The sequence below is a fragment of the Equus caballus genome, chromosome 11, assembly GCF_041296265.1.
Source record: "Equus caballus isolate H_3958 breed thoroughbred chromosome 11, TB-T2T, whole genome shotgun sequence".
Taxonomy (NCBI): Eukaryota; Metazoa; Chordata; class Mammalia; order Perissodactyla; family Equidae; genus Equus; species Equus caballus.
The window spans coordinates 9,517,313-9,540,611 of record NC_091694.1 but is presented as its reverse complement, the minus strand read 5'-3'; the positions used below and the strand labels follow the sequence as shown (position 1 = coordinate 9,540,611).

General features: G+C 40.4%; 1 long non-coding RNA gene across 1 annotated transcript in view; it reads right to left on the bottom strand.

Moving 5' to 3' along the window:
* Window positions 1-21,609, bottom strand: part of LOC138916347 (uncharacterized) — a 31,703-nt gene extending 10,094 nt beyond the window's left edge. The window contains exon 1 of the long non-coding RNA XR_011423549.1: window positions 21,516-21,609. This is a non-coding gene — a long non-coding RNA (uncharacterized lncRNA). The remainder of the gene's footprint in view (window positions 1-21,515) is intronic.
* Window positions 21,610-23,299: the final 1,690 nt, after the last annotated feature.

The following is a 23,299-nucleotide window of genomic DNA, read 5'->3' as shown; positions in this document are numbered from 1 at the left end:
GTAGGACACCCAGTCAGTATCCTCTGAGAACTGGGGAACTGCTTGGTAGTATTGGAAAATACACATCGCACATGTCATTATCATAATCACAATTCTTTTTAATTAATTGTGCGTGTTCAGCGTTATTTAATTATTTTCCATTAGATGCATGCAAAATAAGGGGAAAAAGGAAAACAAATTAGAAACACCAATATGTAAGACATTTAACAACCCAGAAAATGAAGAGTACAAATTAAATAAAAATTGAAATAACTCATTTACATAATTTACTTATCCTCCTGATATCCTATATTGCTAGGGTAGAGCTGTCCTAGAATCTTTCTTCAATGAGATTTAGTTATCAGAAACTCTCAAAATAGCTCTGAAGAAAAACAGATGTTCCTTCCAAGCTAATGTTTGCAGTTCCAATAGTGATACTCAGCTCTTCATTTGTTAACTCTCTCAAAATTTTATTTTGCATCCATTATTAAATGCCTCAGAGTTCTGAGAATACAGATTTGAAAAAGCAATGGTCTCTGCAACAAACGTTCACAGTCTTCCAGGGGAGACAAACGGTGATACAATTCAACAATGTTAAACGTCATAAGTACAATGAACTGAGCAGATGCAGAAAGAACCTGCGTATAAAAGAGCTAATCTCTTTATATCTTGGTATCTTCAATGCGTCTTTATCTTTAGTAATACTGTAAGGTTTTTGTCATTTTGTACCTTTTGGAAAGACTGTGGTAGCTGGACAGAGGTTGGAAACACCCATACTTATAACTCTATTTAGGGTTTGAGTTATGCTTAATCTTCATTATATTCAAATGTAGTCATCAATTCCCTTTTTAAATTATTGATATCACTGATTCTGTATGTTACTTGTATAGGTAACAGCTTCTTTCCCTCTACAAAGCTATTTGTCCAAAATATACAAAGAAAAGGAAGGACATAGATTAATGACTATTAGAGAGCATGAGTGAGTCATGGCTTCCGTATGTGCAGATCCAGTGGGGCCAGGTGTCTCTGATAAAGATCACCTCCCTTGAACGCCAATTCCATCTGATTACCAGGAAGTCTATATTTCCCATGGTGGCTTTCATGGTAGCTACGACACAACTTGATTACTGCCCTTTGAACCATGCTATGGTAAGAGAGTGGAGTTTGTGACACTTAACTGAGAAATAATTTAATGATTCAAATGCTCACAAATGTTTTTTACCTTCCACTCTCGCTTAGACCTCGTAGGTAAACTGTACAGGTATGAGTACATTTCAAGAGCAGAGTAAAAGCAATGGAAAATAAATGCAAATTGCATTTAGGCCTCCTCTAAAACACTAGAATCAGTCTCAGTTTTCAGTCCTTTCAGCGTCACTGAGTAGCAACCATTTTTCTTTTTGCCCACAGATGACTTGGAATCTGAGGAGAACTCTGGAGAGTAGGTCATTAACTCTGGAGGGTGACTTCTTACTGTTTCTACTCTGAATGTAGAAACTAGATATAAACTCTTGAGTTCCATTAGGAGCTCTGAGAATCACCACAGTGAATTCAAAGTGACAATGTGTCACAAATTCATTCACGTGGTATTTTGTCTTAAAACATAAAGTCATTATTCTGCAAAAATACCAAGAAGAAAGAGCTGCATGGATCACAAAGACAAGCAGAGCTAAACATACTCCTACTTTTCAATATGGACCACGCACGGGGAAGTGTATGATTCAGCTTGGGCTTCTTATTTTTCTTGGACAGCAGTAGAAACTTAGTTTCTGTATGGGGGTTAAAAAAGAGAAGAGCTGCTTCTCTTCCTAGTTTTGTTCCAAGGCTCCTATTGGTTTAAAAGCCCAGCTATATTCTACATAAAAAGCATCATTATATTTCTTAATCTGTTGGCCATCAGCAACATAAACAATTTTGGGAGAAGAGGTTGTGATCACTACTCAGGACCTCACATTTTACTTTCTGAATGACCTACTTTTTGTAAAAAAAATAGCCACAAGAATCTTCTTGTGTTATCTAAGAAACACACACACACACGTATAAACACACAACACACACACACACACATCCCTCATAGGATATGCCTTAGATTCCATTTAGGAATAGGAAAAGTATCACAGCTACAATGTAGGCTTGAACAGAGAGAGGGAACTAAGTTATTTTCTGCTTAAACCAGTGTGCTCAAAGTAGCACCTGCAACTGAAATGAAGGCAGGATAGATATTAGTACCCTGAACTCACAGGCGACATGCATGAAGCACTAAGAGTTGATTTGTGTATTATCAGACACATAAGTCCTTTCAGGGCTGAGGTCTGAATGCCCACTTCCTAGGCTTCAGGTGCTGCCTCAATAATTTTATAGTTGAAATCCTACCTACTATCACTTTAACAAATATATACACACACATCAACACACACAAACACACAGCTTACCAAGTAACATTTGTTCTTCCAATCACTTAGAATGCTTTCAAGTTTCATAAAACTCAACTCTAAATTAAACTAGTTAAACAATAAGCCAATAAGCTTCATGTGTCAAGAAGACCTCAGGTAGGGCGGATCCAGGATTGGATAATTCAGCTGATCAAAGATGCCATCAAGGGCCAGTCGTCTTCCATCTTGTTGCTCTGCTATCCTCAGCATACTGGCTTTGTTCTCAGCTTCTACCCCTTGGTGTTGCAAGATGGCTGCTGAGGTTCCAGCCATCACAAGCAGACACAACAATGATCAGCAGTAGAAGGTGAGGTTTCTCTTGCTTATGTCTTCTCTTCATTAGCTACAAGATTGCTTTGCACACTTCCTCTCATTTCTCATTGGTCACAATTGTACCACATGCCCTGTCCTAAATAGTTTACAGACAACACAAATGGAATTAATGTTGCCTGAAAGGAGTAAGGGAGAGATGGGAACGGTTGCATTCAATTGCAACAATATCTGCTACATTCTCTAAGTTTCTTATGTAGCAGGTCTATTGCTTATATTAGCCACTATGGAATGGTTAAAAAAAAAGGGGGTTAATTACAATAAGATTCAGGCCTTTAATTTTAAACTTAAATGGTGATATAAGACCGACAGATATTAAGAATACAGTTAATCCATTTATATATATACACACACATAGAGATAGCCACACATGTGCATTTTTCTATTAAATAAGCAATTATATTTTAAAAGTACAAATAAAACATGCTCAATATTTAACTATATAGCTATTGGAGTGACTTGGAGTAAAAAAAAAAAAAAAAAAGAACCATTTTCCAGTGGATACAAATGGTAGGAGCATTGTTTTTTGTTTTTGTCATGTTTTTGTTCCGTTTTGTTTGTTCATTTGGGTTTTTTGGTGTTTTGGTTTGTATTGGGGCCATCTTCTATATGATTTCTCGAGATCTTTACTAAGCAGCACTTTCAAAGACCTGGGAACACGAAAAGCAGCATTTTGATATTCAGGTGCACTCTTATATCTCTCCATTATGTTTTCTTTACCAATCTTTGTCATATCAATTCAGGATACAAAAGGACATTTGGAGCTGCCCTCCAAATCACAGCCACTGAAGGATGGCAAATAGAGAGAGAGAAAGTAAGGGGCTGGCTTCTAAAAGCAAAAAGGGAAGATTTACAGCCACTCTGTGGCCAGGCTGACTCAGGGCCAAGTTCATGCAGTATCCAGCCCCACTTGCTCGTGTCACAGAAGAATGAGATGAAGACCACTTACAACACCAGGCTCGTCTGCAAGATGCTAGGAGCCCCTGCCAGTCTTGGCAAGGATTCTGAGAGGCAGCCTCCTTTTCCTGAGAAGCAGAGCTCCGAGCATAGTCAGGCCAGTTCCAGGGGTTACACGCGAGCTGCTCTTGTCTGCAGATGAAATGCCTCTTCAGTGATTGACGAGGCGCTGACTTTTCCTGCCCCTGTGATGGATCTCTGCAGGCCGTCCCTCGCCCCACCTCTGCCTTACCTGAAGAATACGGATGGTTCCTCAAATTCCTCCCCCAAAAAGCTGACACTTATAAACACAAGAAAAACAAGTTTTATGCTACTAAATCTAGCCTAAGTCATTTTTCTCTCTCTGGGAAAGTGGGCAGGCCAGATTGCTTTAAATAAGAGATCTTTAGTTATAAAAAGCCAAATACACGCATATGCATCACATAGATACAGATAAGGATATAAAATTTATTTGCTCCAGTTATAAATATAGCCTATCTTTTCAGAGATCATTACAATTCTGCTTTAAAGTGAAAAGAAAAATAAAAAGTCTTATTTATTAAAGTACTGGAAGATTTATTAGGGAAAATGAAATCCTTGTATTTGGATATTATTCCAGGGCCTGATTCTCAGAGCTTGGTTAGGCTGGAACAAGGCCTATGATCCTGTGGGTATATCCTTCATGATTCCTAAAGGCATTAGGACCTTTCCCAGAAGCACCCCACACAAAATCTCAGGCTGCCCGGGACCCAGGCCACTGAAAGACCAAGGAATTGGCAGGAGTGGTAGTCTGCTGTGGGTGGAGTGGAAATGTTGGAGCCTTCAACTGCCTCCAAGCTTGGTGGGGACAGGCCTCCCTGCATCCAGGACCACAGGGGCTACCCCAGAGACTTCAGGACTCAGCTCCAGCTGACCACAGGTTGCAGACCTAGAACCCAGGCCTACAAAGGACTGGGACTTGGGAGGTGGAGCAGCTGCCGGAAGGGAGTTGGGCACTTTGGAGCCTTTATTTTTAAATATATGTAGGGTAATTTAGAGACAGCTGTTCCAGGAACCTGGGAGATGGATTTGATGACCTCTGGAGGGTCCGTTCCAAATGAAATTCTGATGATTCCACTGAGTAGCTCTCATAGTAGACACTATAATTTATTTTAGAGAATTGTGTAATTTGGTTGAAAACATAACGGTTTTTCGTTTCTAAATGACATGTATCCAGCTTGATACGGCCTCTACCAACTTTCCAGTAAAAATATCTAAAGGGACGCTCCACCCCCTCCCACAGAAAAAGTAGTAAACTCACAATAATACGGAAACTCCAAATTGCAAGACAAAAAATTTCTGAATTTGGAAGGAAATTTTATCAAACACAAGGTAAATGGAGCCAAACTGGGGGGAGAAAATGGCTGTTTACATATAAAAGAAAGAAGTCTTGCAAGAATAAAAGAAGTCATGGATATTCTTTGTATTCCTGTCATTTTGACTACTCCCTATGAGGCAAAATGGCTACCAACTTCAACATTCAGTGGTCATGATTTCACAATGGGATAGGACATTTGAAATACTAAGAATTCTGTCTGTCTCCCCCTTAGGCCTCCCCCACAAACTCTTACATTACTGCATGCATTTGGGACTGTATTTCTAAGGAAATGAGTCTGGAATGGGGGCGGTGAGGGTATGGAGCAGTGATTGCCTTATTCACTGTATCCTACAAAATGTATTCACAATTAAAGCACTGAAGGTATTGATAGAAAACGTTCCTACTTCAAAGCCGTTAGATTTACGTATGTGTTCTACAGACTCAGGCAGAGGAGAATCTCTTATCTCAGGGAGCAGAGCTGTACCAGATGAAAGCTCGCTGAGCACAGGACCCTGGCCTGGGAGTTTGCTCTTCACCATCAAGAAGAATAGAACTAAGAGCATCACACGTACCTGGTATGTTTGCAAACCCTACATGGGAATGGATTCTCCTCATTTAAGGATAGGTAAGAAAAAAGGGGAAACAGCTAAATGGGACCTAAGGATGGGGGATTTTGGAATAAAGAAAAGAAAAGCTCATGAAAACTCGGGAGGAGAATATATTTCTGAAAAAAGATACGGTCCAAGAACCAGAAGATAATTCTCAATAGTATACAAGAATTGTCCTCTATAAAGCAAAGGTTAAGACCCATATGTAGCAAACAGCTTGTAGTAAAGGAAGAGATGAAATAGAACGACAGAAAAGAATTAGCTACAAAGGCAATAAACTGACAACATTTTTAAAACAGACACACACACACAAAACAGGCGATGCAGGGAAGGACTGCGTGGCAGCTAAAACTACAATGGCTGAATTAAAATCTTCATAGCAGATTTCTAAAAGCAGTAATGGCAGGCCAAAATTTTCAATCAGTGATTCAAAACAAACTTGATAAGCTCTTCCACAATAAAGAGGTAAAGGACGAAAAAACAAAACTGCTGAGAGGACAGATGATAAATATAGAAGCTAAGAATTAAAGTTATTTCCAAGGATGGAAAAAATGCACAGTTTCAACACTAGCAAGAGAAGCAGTAATCAAATCTGTAATTAAAGAAAATTTTCTGGAACTCAAAGCTAAACACTTTAAAATGCAGATTAAACAGATTCAACCTGTTTTGAATAATATTAATGGAAATAAATCCACAGATGGATAAATTCTGACAAAATTTTGAATCATGAAGAAAAATGTAATTTTGCAAAAGATCCTGTTAATAGCAACCAAAATCTCAGAAAAGGTGCCTACAAAGAAAGAAAAATCCTCAAGAAGATATACGTTGCCAAGCTATTCTTATTAGGAACTGTCAAGTGTCACAAAGGACCAACATTTCCACTTGTTCTTCTTGGATTATACACGTTACTTATTGCATTTCAGCATGACAGCCAATTCTCTATTTCCTTTCAACTCTATAGACTTGACATTGGGCCCATGACAAATCTCTCCAACAATTTGGAGCTGATAAACAGTTAGACTAGCTAATGGCTAACCTCCAGATAATAGCTCTTCTCTTTGGTTTTATTTTATTTGGATTTGGTTTTCATACATCAAAACATCATGGATCCAAAGTTTCCCTTGAGGGTCATAGGTCACAAGATCCAGGATGCAATGGTGGGATTTTCTTCAGACTGTTACGAATTAGCTGGAGACCACATGTTTCAGGGAAATAAAAACCAGAAAGAGCAGGAATTTCTATTTAGCTCCAGGCAGTGAAGCATTGGATACTTGATGTAGTATCCTCTATAAGAAATATAGTTTGAAATACAGCCCCATATGGATAACGACTCTGTAAAGTTTCATTCTCTCTGAGAGAAACAGTTCAGAGTCATCTGTATTATTTTAGTAGGAGAAAGGAGCGAGGCAATTAGATCACCCAAAAAAACTATAAATAGAATTCATCACTAAAGTAGAAGGAAAGATAGGCATACACAGCGTGACAAAAGCAAGGGAAAGAGGGAATTATAGGATAATCAAAAATATTAAACTTTGCTGAAGTTTGAATTATATCAGGAAAGATGAAACACTCTTGCATCTGGTAATTAGGGGGCCACTAATAGCCATCTAAATGTGTAGTTTTCATACAGGGGAAGTATTGGCCGTTGGAGGTAAAGCTATTTTGCAAAAGAAACGGGTACAGACTTCTCTCTTATGAAGTTTGACTTTAATAAATAGGTGAGAGTTAGGGCAATAGCCTAAAGGGATCTCAGAGTAAAAAGTAAAGAAAAAATCAGGACTAAGCAAATATTTAGCATGTGTCCAGCTAGAGAAGCCTATGGACACAGAAAGTTTAAATAATTAGGAGAGTATGAATGTGAATGGAACAGGCACCAGATGATTAGTAAAGACACAGAAATTGATCAAAATGAAGGAATGTGTTTTAGCAAGGAAAAGAGAATATGTCTCATAAGATAGAGACAAATGAAGAGAAGACGGACAAAGATATGGAAAGTATTGAGAACAGAAGAGTTGAGGAGATCCCATCAAATTGGCCACATAGCTTTTGCCTTTCATTAACATTGAATATTAATCCATATGCTGAAATTGAAGAGACTGGATTAGATAGCCGCTTAAAGATACGAAAAAGATTTAAACGGTCGCAGAATAAGTAGTCAATCAGAGATGAATAATGAGATGAGCTACCTGAAATTGCATAGAATTAATCTTCCTTGGATCAAATTAACATGATTTCATTACATTATCCCTACTTGACAAACCACAAAAGGAAGTGGGATATGCACAGCGGAGGTTGCCTGGATCTATGGGAAATGGGATTGATAAGGCAAGAATAGAGAAATTTACGAAGAAAGTCTTGATGGATTCTGAAGAGAGTTAGCATTTTCATGACATGATGGGCCTCATGATTCCAACTGATAAAGGAGGTACGTGGAGCCAGAATGAAGGAGACAGTCAAGGAAGACCTCAAGGGACTGGAAAGCGTAATGGGAGCGGCAGAGAGAGTCAGTGCCCACCAAATAGCCCCAGTCTCTGTGCATGTCTCAGCCTCCGCCACAGCTGTTCAGGGGCCAGGTGATAAGTTCAATTCAACAGACAGAGCAGAAATGAAGAGCATTTTGTACAGGGTGAGGCAGTGAAAAAAAGTTGCTGTGTCTCCTCCATTCCATTCTACCACTATTGAGGTGAACTTGGAAGCCATGTATCGAGTGAGATGACAATGTCGCAAGGTAGAAGGAGCCTGGATCCCAGATGGAGGCCCTGCTGACCCACACTGATTTGTGTGAATGAGAAACGAGCTTCTGTTGTGTTAAGCCATGGAGATTTAATTACTGTGAGGATAAATAGAATGCCTAGCACGAGTGATGGGGTGGAAAATACGAACAGAAAGGAGGTCATGCTCTGAGAAGGGATTTTCACATTCTGAGACCTTTTAAGTGGGGCAGTTCTGACAATGATGAGATCTAAGATGTGGCCACACTTGCGAATGGCTCATGGAGAGAGAAAACAGAGATCATTGGACCTGAGGAAATAAAGAAACAGTGAGCCCAGAATGCTAGAAAGGCACCAGGGATGATTTTAATGGTTATGATCAAGAGAAAGACTGACCTGCTCTGAAGTTACAAAGGAAGGTAAGATACTGTCCTCAAGGTTGGAAGAATGCAGTGTCAATAGTGGCAGAATCTTCAACAAAAGAGAAATAGGACAATTGTCTTGAAGTTGTCATGGAACCCAAATACACCAGTTCCTAGTCTTGCCTAGTGAATTCAAGGTGGGAGTGGAAGGGACAGTAATGGAGGAAAGAAATAGAAACGTTAGTAGCCTTAATTCTGGAAGCTTTTCAGCATTCTGGCACACACCAAAGATCTGTTTCCCCACTCTCCATAGATCATGACTTAGTTGGGTGACTCAGGAAGATAAGTGAGCTTCTTCCACTGTCTAGGACAGACCTGCACAGCTCTGGAAATTCCCTAGGCTAATTGGCTCCCCTAAAGTGGTCCATCCTTGCTTTTCAAGACATAACTACTTGGGATGCTAAACTGTATTCTAGTCTCTATTTCCAGAGAACACATTTCGACTTGTCTCATTGTAGCCCTAATTGCCTGAGCTGAAAAAAAAAAAAAAAAAAAGAAAAGAAAAGGAAGATACTCACTCTCAAATAGCACACATAGTAATTAATGTATTTCTACATTTTCCTCTCCCTCAGTCAGAAACCTATTCCCCCATTGGGAAGGTCCCATTTACCCTAAATGCAGCTTGGTCAGTGAATAAACAAAGAAGAGAAAAGGCAAGGTAGATTTAAAACAAGGATTCTTAACCTGAGGGCTGTGAACCATTGAAAATTGACTCAGGACTCTGTGAATCAGTGCTCCCCCCACCCATCTCCAAATCAGAATTTCTATGGATCTCGCCTGAGAGTTAAAGGGGTCGGTGACCTAAAAATAACCTATCCAAAATAAAGAGTATTGGTGATGATCCCTAAAAAATTGTTGAGTAATGTAGTTGAATAGTTATAGTTGGTGTAGTTGATGGTCAATTTTCCTAATTCCCAAAGTAAATGTAATTAATTCATTGATAACGGAGTAAGAAGCCACACAGAGTCTCTTTGGGTTGGGATTTCTCCTTGCATGTATGGTCCACTGCCATACCTCACTCTCCCCAAATCCCCTCTTTTATGCCTAGGTGCCTGTTCTCTTGTTCTAGAATATGCTTCTCCATCCTGGGCACCTCTCTGGTTCCTCCTCAAACTGAGAGAATTGTGATGGCACACAGATAAAGTAAAAATACTGTAGATCACAAAGATGGAGAGGAAGCAGGAACAGTGGGAGAAAGTTTAAGAATGTTAATCTCCTCACATTACATAGCACTACATCAGTTGATTAAGTTCAAAAAAATTTTTTAAAAGATGCACAGATTTTAAGTCCGGAATTTTTCATAATCATTTTTTCTTAATCTTAGAGCTGTGGTTCGCCACCTTGGCCGCCCACTGGAATCACCTGGGAGCTTTAAGAAACACTAATGCCTAAGTCCATCCCCTGAGATTCTGATTTAATTGCTTTGGGTGCAAGTCTTTAGATTTTTAAAGGCTTTTCAACTGATGCCAGTGTGCAGTCAAGGTTGAAATCTTCTGCCTTAGAGGAATATTCTAAGAACACATCTCACTGGTATTTGTGAAACATTTATCCGTAGCTTTGAAATTCCTTCAGCTTTATTTCAGTTTTTCTACTATTAAATTCCAGGAAAATTAAAGGTAATCCATGAAGATGTCCCATATAAGTAAGATTCCTTCTTTCTCTGTATCTACATGTTACTCATTCATCCATCTCTTTGTGTATAATTGTAGAGAGTTGTCAGAAACATATGTGAAATAGTAATCCCAGATCTGGGGAAATCAGCTTTTGTGTGTTTTGACTTGTCTTTTTGTTTGGAATTTGTATAATGAGCAAGTCACATTCTTCCAAATAATTAAATAATTACTCATAGGAATAAATTTTTAAAATAAAGCATAAAAAAATGAAAAGAAGTGAAGCAAGTAAAAATGTCAAAATAAGGGGCTGGCCTGGTGGCACAGTGGTTAAATTCACACATTCCACTTCGGGGGCCTGGGGTTCACCAGTTCAGAGCCCAGGTGCAGACCTACACATTGCTTGTCAAGGCATGCTGTGGTAGGCGTTCCACATATAAAGTAGAGGAAGATGGGCACGAATGTTAGCTCAGGGCTAATCTTCCTTAAAAAAAAAAAGTCAAAATAAAACTGGAGATTCCATACATATTTCTAGTTCATAGGACACAGCTGATTTATTTCTTGAGAGTGGAAAAGGAAATCTTGGCCTGTCAGGACTTATTTTATGGCTATCGGAAAGTCTGTCTATGTTAACCTTTCACTGGAGGCGAGGCGGAGGGTGACAGGACAGATGTCAAGAGAATGAATAATGTTGTTTTTGACCTGTGTGGACAGAATATCCAGGAGTACTAATTAAAACAACAACAACAGGGGGCAGCCCAGTGGTGTAATGGTTAAGTTTGCGCACTTCGCTTCGGCAGCCCGGGGTTCACGGGTTCCCATCCTGGGTGCGAACCTACACACCACTTGTCAAGCCATGCTGTGGCAGCATCCCACATACAAAAGTAGACGAAGATTGGCACAGATGTTAGCTCAGGGCCAATCTTGCTCACCACCACCACCAACAAAAACAGAGTTTCATAATTACTAAAAGATAATCTAGAGATGATGTGGCATCTGACTAGAGAAAGAATGAAAGCTGTCACTGTCCTGTCGATGCTCAGGTCTGTCCTTGAAATAACTGACTTGTCCCTACTCCCCCTTCCTGCAGTTTAAATTTGGTATACCCTCTGGAAAGAAAAATAAATCCATCTCACAGCACTGACCCAGATAGGTTAAAGTCAAATATACATAATGTACACATATATTTACATATCCATGTCTATTTACATATCTGTATATATTTACTTACATTATGCTCAAGCAAATATATGGAGCTGTGAATAAAGAGAGTATCCAGAAATATATCTATGAGATATTGGTGCAAAGAGGCAACAGTGGAGAGATTAACAGGCTAAAAATGAAGGGTTTTAACCTCAGTGCTATTGACATTTTGAGCCAAATAATTCTTTGTTGTGGAGACTGTCCTGCACATTGTAGGATGTGAGCACCTTTCCTGAACTTGACTCACTACATGCCAGTAGTGGTCCCCCACCATACACACAGCTGTGACAATAAAAATATACGGACATCTTCAAATGTCCCCTGGGGGACAAAATTGCCCTCTGTTGAGAACCTTTAGGCTCAATTACAATATGAACAATCTTAAAAGATACGGGGTGGTTGCTGGGGAGTTGAAAAGAACGAGAAAAATTAAGACAACATTTCCAGAATCAAAGTATATCTTGTGAGAAATTTAAGAAATTTGATTGAACTTTTTATTTCTTATCTTTCATGTTTTGTCCCTTGTAATAAGCTATCAACACCCTGTGGGTAGGTATCATTGTTTACATTTTTAAGTATTTTCCACAGGGCTAGTCGTGTTCTGTATGATGAATAAATATATTTATTGACCAAATAGATAAGAAGACTGGTCAGAGGTCACATCCAACAAATTCTTTGAGGGGCCATGCTGTGTAGACTTCCAGGAGGATGAGACCCTCAGGATTCTCTCTCTCCCTATTTCCTCTCAGGGAAGAGAATTTACAATGACTTGATCAGATTCCAAGGGATTAATTGAGCCTGAACTTTACCACTCTTATTGGTTTCCTTTGCTTCCTTTCCATAAAGTCTGAGGTCACGTTCTGGTTTATCAGGACGTCTTCTCACCTTCTTTCTCTCAGTTCCCTATCTTGAAGGCTCTGACCCCAGATGCTACCCCGTGTCAAAGTGAAACTACGAAGGTGCGTGAATGCTAACCCCTGGCGGACCAATGCAATCGAAACTTGCAGTTATCTCTATGCCTGATTTCAAAAGTAGTTTCTATCAATTTATGATATTTTCTTTACTCATAAATTATTGCTATCACTTTCAGATTTTGTTTTGCTTCTTCCTTTTCCTCTGTTGACCGCCAATCCGATGGGGGCAAATGCAGCTCTGACAGATTGTACAATGTTCACCTTTCAGAAGTACTTTCACATTTCCTCTTTGCATAAACAAAAGGAATACAGGCCTTTTAACTGCCCACATTGGCTTTTTAAAAATCTTATTAATTAAAATATATAAATGGTAATATAATCAAGGTCATAAGATCCAAACTTGCCAAGAAGACGCATTTATGCTAGTTCACTCTGGGAATTTAAACTAAGCATTCTCTCCAAGCCAAAGGTTGAGGTTCTAAGAACAGAACCAAAAAGAATGCAAAAGGGAAGCCAAACTGGCAACTGGATATGTGAAGAAGGAAAGCTGAAAACTTGCAAACTCACCTCTTGGGTCATCTTTCCACAGAGGAGCCATCATCTGCCCCACTAAGGCTTTCATGATTTCCCAATTTCAGTCAAGTTAAACGTAAGTTGACACCATCTTAATGAGGGGAAGGAGAAAGACCAAAAAACGTACGTTACAGTAGAATCATCTAGGATTTTCCATAACTCCTGAAAATAAAGTGTTTGACTGCAAAGACTTTGGATGAATAACTCATGTCTTCACCAACAGAAAAATTTGTCTTGAAGAAAGAGGGTTCGGTAAGAAAGGAAAATATTGTGGTCCAGCAAATGATGTCCAGATCTGCAGAGTAATTGTAGCTCCTGGTGTTTCTAACTATTCATAGGAAAAAGGATATTTCTGATTTCTTTGGATTGCGGTAGCTCTGTTGGTTTCATTTTCCTCATTTTGTCTATCTTTTCTTTTTCTAGAGTTATTGTGTGGACTTGGCCCAGACTGTCGGAGATGCTTCAATTATTTTGTGAAAGAAGACTATTGCAAATGTTGCTCATGAGAGTAAAGCGTTAATGGTTAGCTCACGCAATCACTTCCAAGTGGGAGGAAAGGATTGGAGATCTATGAATTAGAAGCAGCAAATCAGTGGCTACCTTGTAGAGAGCTAAACAGCCATAGGGTAAACATGTTTAAAAGCTGAGTCTCCTTTTAACATGTTGGATCTATGCCTCTAGTGTTACAGAATTCACTTCTCTCGACACTATTCACACAATTTGTACCTGAACATATAAATGTCATAATGCATATATACAAAACACTCAGAATTCAGTATCCCACATGGGTGATATGATGTGAAATGATAAAGGGCCCACACGTTGCTGTATTAAATAAAGAAATCACCTTGAGGATTGGCCATCAACCTCTAAGGGTGAGCAAGGTGACTGGAAGCCTGTATATTTGTTTTCCACTTTCTAATTCTGTCTTTATGGTTCCGCCATGATAAACACAGTAAATAAGAGAATGACCTACTCATTTATCTGAAGAAAATTACAAGAGAAGACTGACTTGCAAAGTTGGCTTGCAAAGACACATGATTCCATAGAAGCAGAACTCTGACACGCTCAGTCTGCCGCTGCTCCTTTTTCCCTAACAAAAATTCACATACTCTCAGAGATATGTGATGCCTCAGGGTAACAGTCCTCATTTTGCCATTCTAGCACGATGATTGCTAATGAAAAAGCATCGTTCCTAGACGCTGAGGCTGGTTAGGTAGAATAAAAGTAGGCAATGGCCAAAGACACTTAGCAACCTGGACTTTTTTCTGAGGTCCTGATGAGAATGGTTGATTTGCCACAGTGGACTGGCTTTACCCAATTGTCAGAGGTGGCTAGGCAGTCTCTGTAAGACTGTTGTCTCCAGGTCTGGTGCTGGAGCTGGAAGGTGGGCAGGCCATTGGGACAGGACAATGGCTGTCAACTGGGGAAGATCAAGGTCAAGTGAGAACTCACAAGCTTGAACTGGAACCTCACGTGGACAGACTGCAACTCATGTCAGTTCCTGCGGCCTCTGACCTTGGTGCTGAGGTTATCCACTGGAAGTCAGGGCCCTTCATTACAGAGCTAAACACATCATCCTGGTCTAGGAGTTGGGGAAGCTGAAGGAGGATCCAGAGGAAGGTAGAGTAGTTTCAGGTCCTTCTGCTGCTTCACACCAATGAGACAAGTCAGCAGATCAGCAATAACATATGTGAAGCACAAAATGGCTGCTGCTTCCTTTGCACCCTCCAAATCTTCCAAGAATCTCCCTTGTGGTCCACTCTAACCAGAGACATACAAGAAAGTAGGTTTGCCAGATAAAATACAGGCACCCAGTCAAGTTCAAATTTCAGATAAACAACAACAACAACAAATTTTTAGTATAACTATGTGTCAAATATTGTATGGGACCTACTTATACTAACAAAAGTATTCATTGTTTATATAAATTCAAATTTAACCGAGTGCCCTGTATTTTTATTTGCTTAATCTGGCTACCCTAAAAGAATGGGAATTCTGGGAAATGAAGTTCAGCCTAGCCAAGCTGACACATTACAAACCCATCACATCATTGATTAGGAGATTTGTCAACTGAGATTATACTGGCCACAGGTGCTGTCAACTCTGGATCCTTCAGCTCTGCCAGAGATATAAGATAGAATATAATGGAACGTGTCTTTTTAGGGGCTGCCTGTTTAGAAGGAATTAATGGTAAGAAGTTTTCCTTCAAAGGAGATGTGGATACACAGTCACAGCAAACGTGAGTCCTATGCCCAGTCATAAAAGTTCCCATATTTCAGAAAGCTTTCCTCTTGAAAGACCCCAGAGAACTCACAACTACCAGCAGAGTTATTTCAAAAATATAGATGTCTGAGCCTACTATATGAGAGTCTTCGAGGTTGAGAATAAAGCCTGTTTTTTTTTTCCCCCAGAACTATAATAGGTTGTGGTGTGAACTCTTAATAAAGAACCTCTGCTTTAGAGGAATAATTAAAAGTGACTGAGTGGTAGAATTGTAATAGTTCATGCTAGGTTACTATATTACTTATTTTCCCCAAGCCCCACGGAAAATTCCTGATAACGCTAACTTTAGCTATAACCGATCAGGCATTTAAAATGTCCTGCCTGGGCACTGTGCCTCTGGCTGGTGTTAAGTTTGGGTTTTGTGGCTGATGTGTCTAACCATATACCACTCACACTCTGGCACCTTGGGCATGTCTCTGCTATCACTTTTGTCACTATTTACGACAGCTCTTTGCCTATTATTCTTCCTCTCTGCATGGGTCCATGAAGCTGGAAGCCATGCAGTGCTCTTTTCTGCATCTCTGACAGCACCCAGAAGTCATACAACATATCAGAAGTACTCACTATATAGTAAATGAATCAAAAATGTATGCACACTCCCCTCTTGCTCCTTCCTTTGGCCTTTTGTTAGTACTCATTAGGACTTCCAGAAAGCAGAAAATAACTGATATTAATGAGTACTTATAATAAACCAGGCTCTGTGGTAAATTCTTTATACTACTAACTTAATCTCTGAAATATTTCTATGAAATATATAGCTGAGAAAATGGATGTGCACAGATATTAAAGTGCCAGCTCTTCATCCCACGTGGCTAATAGTGAAGGATTCAGGACTGAGTCCAGATGCCTTCTCTTAACTCCCAGGCTGAATTGCTTCCCAGGAGAGCCCTGGACAGGACGGTATTGCATTAAGTCGCATGCTGGAGACTTCAGTAAGTGTTAATCTATTAGAATAAAATCTGAGACCATTATTGTATTCAACTTTCTCCCCTTGCCTACAGAGTTGTCCCAGGAAAGTAGGCCCTCCGTAGGGGAACAAGGAAAAAGATCCATAATTCACGTTTCGTCAAGTGAGTCACAAATCAAATCATTGGCTCCTGTAGTCCAACTGCTTCAATGTACAGAGAGATAAAATGATTCATTCAAGGTCACGTGGTCAGAACGAGGCAGATCTGGAATTCAGACCCATCACTTCCAATTCGCAGCAGAGGGCTTGTCACCCTTCACTCACGTGCTTCACTGAGGATCGCCAACTGCCCGCCTCCACCGTGTGTGATGACTTGGTCGCAGTTTGACTTCAGAACAGGCAAGGCAAAGAGCCACAGCACCTCAAAAAGAGCCTCGTATCATCCCTCCAGATGCCTTTCCCTTCTTCTCTGAAGTGATGCCCTTTTTTTTGGCTCTCCACTTCAGGATCCACAGTCTTAGAGGGTAAGCACATAAGGGCCCCAGTTATAAGACTGAACAAGGCAGACCCAGAGAGGAAACTGCCAGGAACAGGACGCAGGAGGGCCCCTAATCTCTGCCAGTGAGGAGGGAAATGGGCAGGTGTGGTCCTCCTTTGAGTAAATCAGAGGAGGGGCTTCTGGAATCTTCCTTAGGAACACCAACATGGTGCCCCTGGCCTGACGGATATAATCAGGGGGCTTCATGAGATGGGGCCTCAGTCCATCCCAGATCCCAGGAATCAGGACATAGCCAGAGACTGTGCCTCAGAATGTCCTTACTAATTGCTGTCCCCTCTTTTCCTTCAACAAAGCAATAGCCACACAAAGACAACTTCAGAGATGGAGACTGTTAAGTAGAAAACATAGACATAAAATCCAAACAGTGAGGTGGGGTAGGGAAAGGGGTTGTTTAAGGCAATAAGCAAGGGGAGTCATGATTCCCTGTCATAAACAAATTAAAGAACATTAAACACATATAAGCCCTTTAAAGAGCTAAAATGATCAGAGTGCATTTATTTTCTCAGTGTTATTTAGCCAGGTTGGAAAACAAAACCCTGAAATTAATGCCAAGATAACAGAGATGGGAGTAGAACTTTTCCTTCTAATAATTATCTGACTATCTGTCCATCTTAGGTCAACAAACACGCTGTGATTGACAGGTTAAAATGTTTAGGTTAGTCCGAGCTCACATAAACCGTTTTAAGTTTTCTAGGACGGAGAATGTTATAAAACAAACATAGAATCTTCTCTCCATCTTCCTACTTTCAAACCTTCTTCCCACCTGCCCTCCCCATCTTTTGGGGGAATATGTCCACAAAGCATTTCAGTCATTGCCAGAGTGATCACCAAGATGGTGGGTACAAGCCATGATGAGACCTAACAAATAACTGCATTCTTCTAAATAAAGAAGAGGAAGCACTCAGTGAAACTCAATCAGCTTCAGCGCATATGACAGAACAAAAAATAAGTTAATTCTAATAACTATCGCCATACTCCCTCGAACCCTCTGACAAATTCAGGGTCTCCCAGACGTCTTGACCCTTTGTTGTGGAAAATTAGGATAATGGATGAAGAGATCACTGAGAGGAGCCCAGACCTGCTGGTTAATTCCCAGTGGGAAGGGGAAAAAAGTCACTTGTAAAAAGGAACAGACTCCACCTGGAAGGCCAGAGGGAGGCAGAAGGGAAAGAAAAGAGCATTGGGGAGAATTTTTCTTTTTGAAGTGTGAGGGAGAATTTGGTTGGTGGGTAGAGAGTATCTGCGTGAGGTGAGAATGGAGCATTTTACAAAATCCTGGAGTGTGTAGTAAGCAGAACAAAAATATACCAGTTTTTGACAGATATCAGTAAAGACAAAAATGTCTCTCCAATGAGTGCCCGTCTTGGACTGGTGTTTATTTGACTCTGGCGCTGCGTGGAAACAGAGCAGGAGGTGCCCAGATTTGTGTGGATTACAGGCATTTAATGGTGTGCATCGACGATCGCTCAGCTTTTCGTTTGTGCCCCCTTACCCTCAACAACACCCTTTTGTGAGGACAAAAATATACATTGTGAAGATGATTGCAAATGGACTATGTGAAGACTCCAGTAGCGAACAATTTAAAGTCCCAAGATGATAGAAAAAATGCTGGCATAGCAATTCGAAAACTCAAGTCCTAGAGTTTACAACCGCTAGGACATGTGAGGTAACATTCATTTATCCATTAATTAAAGAAATAGATTTTGTGTGCCCACTATTTGTCTGGCCCTCTTCTATGTAATGTCATTACAGCAGTGAACAAGAGAGACAAAGATCCCTTATTTGTGCAGTTAACACACAAGTAGGGAGAGACAAGCCATTCAAAAACAATGAATGGTGTAAGTGATATAAAAAATATAGTAAATCAACAAAGGGGCTTAGCTATTGACAAGGGTACGGAAGGTGTTCAAAATTTAAATAGGACAGTCAAGGAAGACCTCACTAATTTGAAGGAGTTGAGGGTATGAGCCATGTCTGGAGGGAATACATTCCAGGTAGTAAATGCAAAGGCCCTGAGGCAGGAGCTTTACAGGCATTCTCAAGAACCCACAGTTTATAGAGTATTTTATAATTTTCAAAGTTTTATTTCTTCACGTATTCCCAAATGGGATGAGAATGTCAACTTCTTAGAACTGTTGTGAAATAATTAGAAATAATGTATGACAAGTGCTAGACTTTTTAGTAACTAATTAATACGAGTAAGTAAATACCATTCTCCTTGCCATAGTGCTGATTTGCCAAGAGATGTGTGCTGCCTTCTAAAGTCAGATCATAGGAGAACTGGCTGCAGGGTAGTCTAGCCTAGTGGCAAAAAGCCACCATAATGATGGATGCAAATTCAAACCCCAACTTCATTACTTATAAGATGCGCGAACTTGGATAAATTACTCAACTTCTCCAAGTATCTGCTTCACATTCTGTAAGATGGGCATAATAATGTCCATCCTTTAGTGTTGTTGTGAGGGTTAAATAAAGCAGAGAATAATGAAAAATTGTACTAATAGCGAACTATCATGGTGCTCACCATGTGCCAGGCACAGTGCGAAGCTGTTTCCCTGTATCATTTCATCCCATCTCATAAGACTAGGAAGTAACATTACACTCATTTTACAGATGAAGAGAGTAAGGTCCAGATAAGAGCTCATGGGCCCATAAGTGGTAAACTGAGGAGTCAGGATTTGAATCCAGCAGTCTGAAGACCGAGTCTAGGGTGCTGACTACCATGTTCTAAATCCCCTCATGCTATGCCTGGCACATAATTAAGGCTCAGTAAATGGTAGCAGATGTTACTGCTGTTGATATGATGACGACGATGATGATGATGACAACGACATTTATAAGAAGCAACTCCTTTGGAAGGGGACAAAGCACAAATTTAAAATAATACCACTGGCAGGGCTCGAGACGAATACACCCATCATCAGCGATAAAACGATAAAAAGATCTGCCAGCCAGATCCCCAGTTTGCAATAGTTAAAGGAATGAATCACAGATGTGAGTCGTGGGATAAAAACCAGGGAAGACACACAGCTTTACTCTAGTCCCAGATATTCTAAAATTAGGAAAACCAAGTCTTAGAAAAATGCATAGTGAGTTTTCTTTCAATGTGGCTTAAGTCTTGTTTTCCTCAACACCCCCAATAGACATGTATGCAGAGTGTTGTCAGACCCCCAAGCCTTCCTCCCTGGGACGTGGAGGAACAGTAACCCAGACAGGCAGCTGCACTCCCCCACCCCTAGGACGCCCCCACCCCTGCCCCGCCCCGGACCCCTGCACACACTGTCATGGGCCTGCTGCCTGTCTTCCTTTTCATTGCTCCAGTTCAATTTGTACAGATGGTTTTCTGAATTGACTTCTTTTCAATAACTCATGCTACAAAGTTTGTTCTCCTCTTCTCCTGCCAACCCTAACTAGGAGCTTCTGTGCGCTTCCTTAACACTTTTATCCCAAGTGGATCTTCCGATGTAACACACACACGCGCGTGCACTTACGCAAGTTTGTTCTGTAGACTCCTACTCCTTCAGGAGATTAAGAAGAATTCGTATTTTGACTTTTATACAGAAGTATCATCCCAGTCCTTGCAAAATCCTCAGTTTCCCCAAAAGGAAGAGAATAAGACTCTTCCTGTGGGCAAAGTTTATTTTGTGGCAATATCTTATAATATATTAGTGAATCTTGTGTCATATAATGAGTTTCCTAATAAGAAAAATCTACATTGGGAGTAATATTAGAAGAGAGGATTTTGCAATTGCACAGAACAAAGCTTTGTAGGTGGGGGCTTATAGCTCTTGGGAGTTCTCTGCTGCATGGGAAGATCCCCAGAGCAGCTCAACTCACTTTGTAATGGATTTTCCAGTCCCACTCAACTACTAGACCAATAAAGATTCAATTCATTTCAACTGGCACTTATTAGCATCTTATGAGCACACATCTACACACACACACACACACACATGCACACCCTCGGCCCCAGGCGGGGTTATCTGTGAAGACACCCAACTTCCAATCAGGAGTCCAGCTCAGGTTTACCCCCCATTCTCCAACTCCGTTTGAGTCCCCCTTCTCATAGTCAAATAAACTTATCCTGGTTAAAAAAAAAAAAAAAAAAAAAAAAGTCCCTTCTTACAACCAGAAAGCAAGCCTTTTGTTTTCAACTTAGCTCCAAATATCTTTATGTCCCCATGTTCTTAGCCAACAGAAGATAAAGGATTCCCAAGTCTACTGTGAACCCAAAGCATTTAGGATTCACACGCCTCAAGAGAGAACAGCACAGATGCCTAAATTGGCCTTCAAGTTCAATACGCTCTTATTATCAGCTGCTCAGAACCACTAACTCTATCGGTCTTGAGCATTCCACTCTCTCCTGTCCCCTCTTTCATAAACATGCACCAATTTTTATTTCATTTTAGTGCCCCTCTTACAATCATCTGGCAAACTCAACATGGCTAGTCCCTCCTCCCATCCAACCTTTGCAAGTTTTGTGGGCAAGTTAATAAGGAGTTAATAACCAGTTACCAAAGCAACGCAATGAGGGCTCCTCAAAGTGGGACCTTTATTCAAATAAGATTTTCTTTCTCCAAGGTGGAGTCCATGCCAACTTTCCTCATTTCCCTCCGACTTCAGGAAGGTGAGAAATGGAAAGAAAAGTAGGAGCAGAGTATTTAACAGCGTCAGAAGTCGAGACACATTACCCCTTCATTGTCCCGAGGCTTTTCTAATGGAGTCAATGCTGCCCGGAATGTTTTCTCTCACCCAGTCTCCTTTCGTCTTCTTGCTGAGTGTGTTGAGCAAGGCAGTGAGCTGTGGTTTTCTTAGCCAGGCCAAGGCAAGCAGGCTGGATGCCACCTGGAGTGCTGAAAGGCCCCTGGGTCACTTCATGGTATGCAATGAATCAGGAACTTACTAAGGTATTGATTCACATTCGGGACATATTAAAATGCACAAGCAATCCCTGTTGTGATTTTCATTTCCAATTTTTTACAATGCCTGGGTCTATACCTTATGTGTGGTCAGGATATTCAGGTGAACACTAAGCCATGACAAATAATTTTGATAAAGTCTTATGTTTAGATTCAATCCTGCTTGTAAGCTCCTTTCTCATTCAAGAGAATATTCTTGCAGAAAAATATTTGCTGATTTATTTATCTCTCTTATGTTTGTTTCTGTTTTGCCTTTACTATGTTACTGCATTGCGTGTGTGTGTGTGTGCACGTGCACACGCGCACATGGGCGTGTGTGTGTGTGTTGGAGGGAGAGTTAAAAGGCAGCATAGTTAAATATATATGGCACAAGGCATGGAGCTAGAGATTCAGTGTGGTGGTTAATTTTTTTTATCAACTTGACTGGGCCGCCGGATACCCAAAGATTTGGTCAAACATTATTCTGGGTGTGTCCGTGAGGGTGTTTTTGGATGAGATTAACATTTAAAATGGTAGAATGTGTGAAGCAGATGGCCCTACTAATGTGGATGGGCCTCATCCAGTCAGTTGAGGGTGTGAATAGAACAAAAAGGCTGACCCTTCTTTGTGTAAGGGGGAACTTCTGCCCGACTAGTTGATCTAGGACATCATTTCATTCCTGCCTTTGGACTCAACTGAAATAGCAGCTCTTCTTGGATCTCTAGGCTGCAAGAAATTAGCCCGGAACTACACCATCGGCCCCACCTGGGTCTCCAGCTTGCTGACTACAGCTCTTGGGACTCATCAGACTCAATAATCACATGAGCCAATTCCATACATTTATATAAATGATTGGTTCCTGTTTCTTGGGAGAACTCTGGCTCATACACTCAGGTTCTAGTCAAACATCTTCAGGATCTTCAGTGATTCACCAAATTTTCTCAGGCTCCTCTTCCCCTTCTACAACACGGGGCAAAAAGTGATCAAATGCCTCCCAATGCTAATGACACGATACAAAGATAAATTGCAACCAGATCCTAAAAGGATGCACCATTCATACACCCGTGCACTAAGAAAATCAGTCTTACGGTATCATCTAGCAGAACTTACCAATCTTTCAGCTCTGACTGAAAAACGGAAGACTTACCTTTCCATCACTACCAAGGCAGAGCTGCGTGCTGGCTTTAGCCATTGCAATCTGTCTTATCTCTCCTGAAAACTAGTTCTCATTAGTGGAAGGGATGAGAAGGTCATTCACAAACATATTTTGACAATAAGTAAAACACAAGAGCTCAGCATGAAATAATTGAAAGTGGGACACTCCTTTTCCAGAGAAAAATGGGACCTAAGATTTTTTTGGAGTACAGACTCTGTTTTGAATGTTGTACTCCAACCCTTAATGATTACAAAAAGGGGCAGAATTTTCCATAATAAGAAAAGTCTCCTTACGAGTTCAATTTTTTTGTGGACATAAAGTTAAGCTCAATGTTTTGAAGGAATACCATTTTACATTAGATTTGATTTATACAACTACATGTACATTGCACTTCCTGCCCTAACACAATACCTGGTGCAGT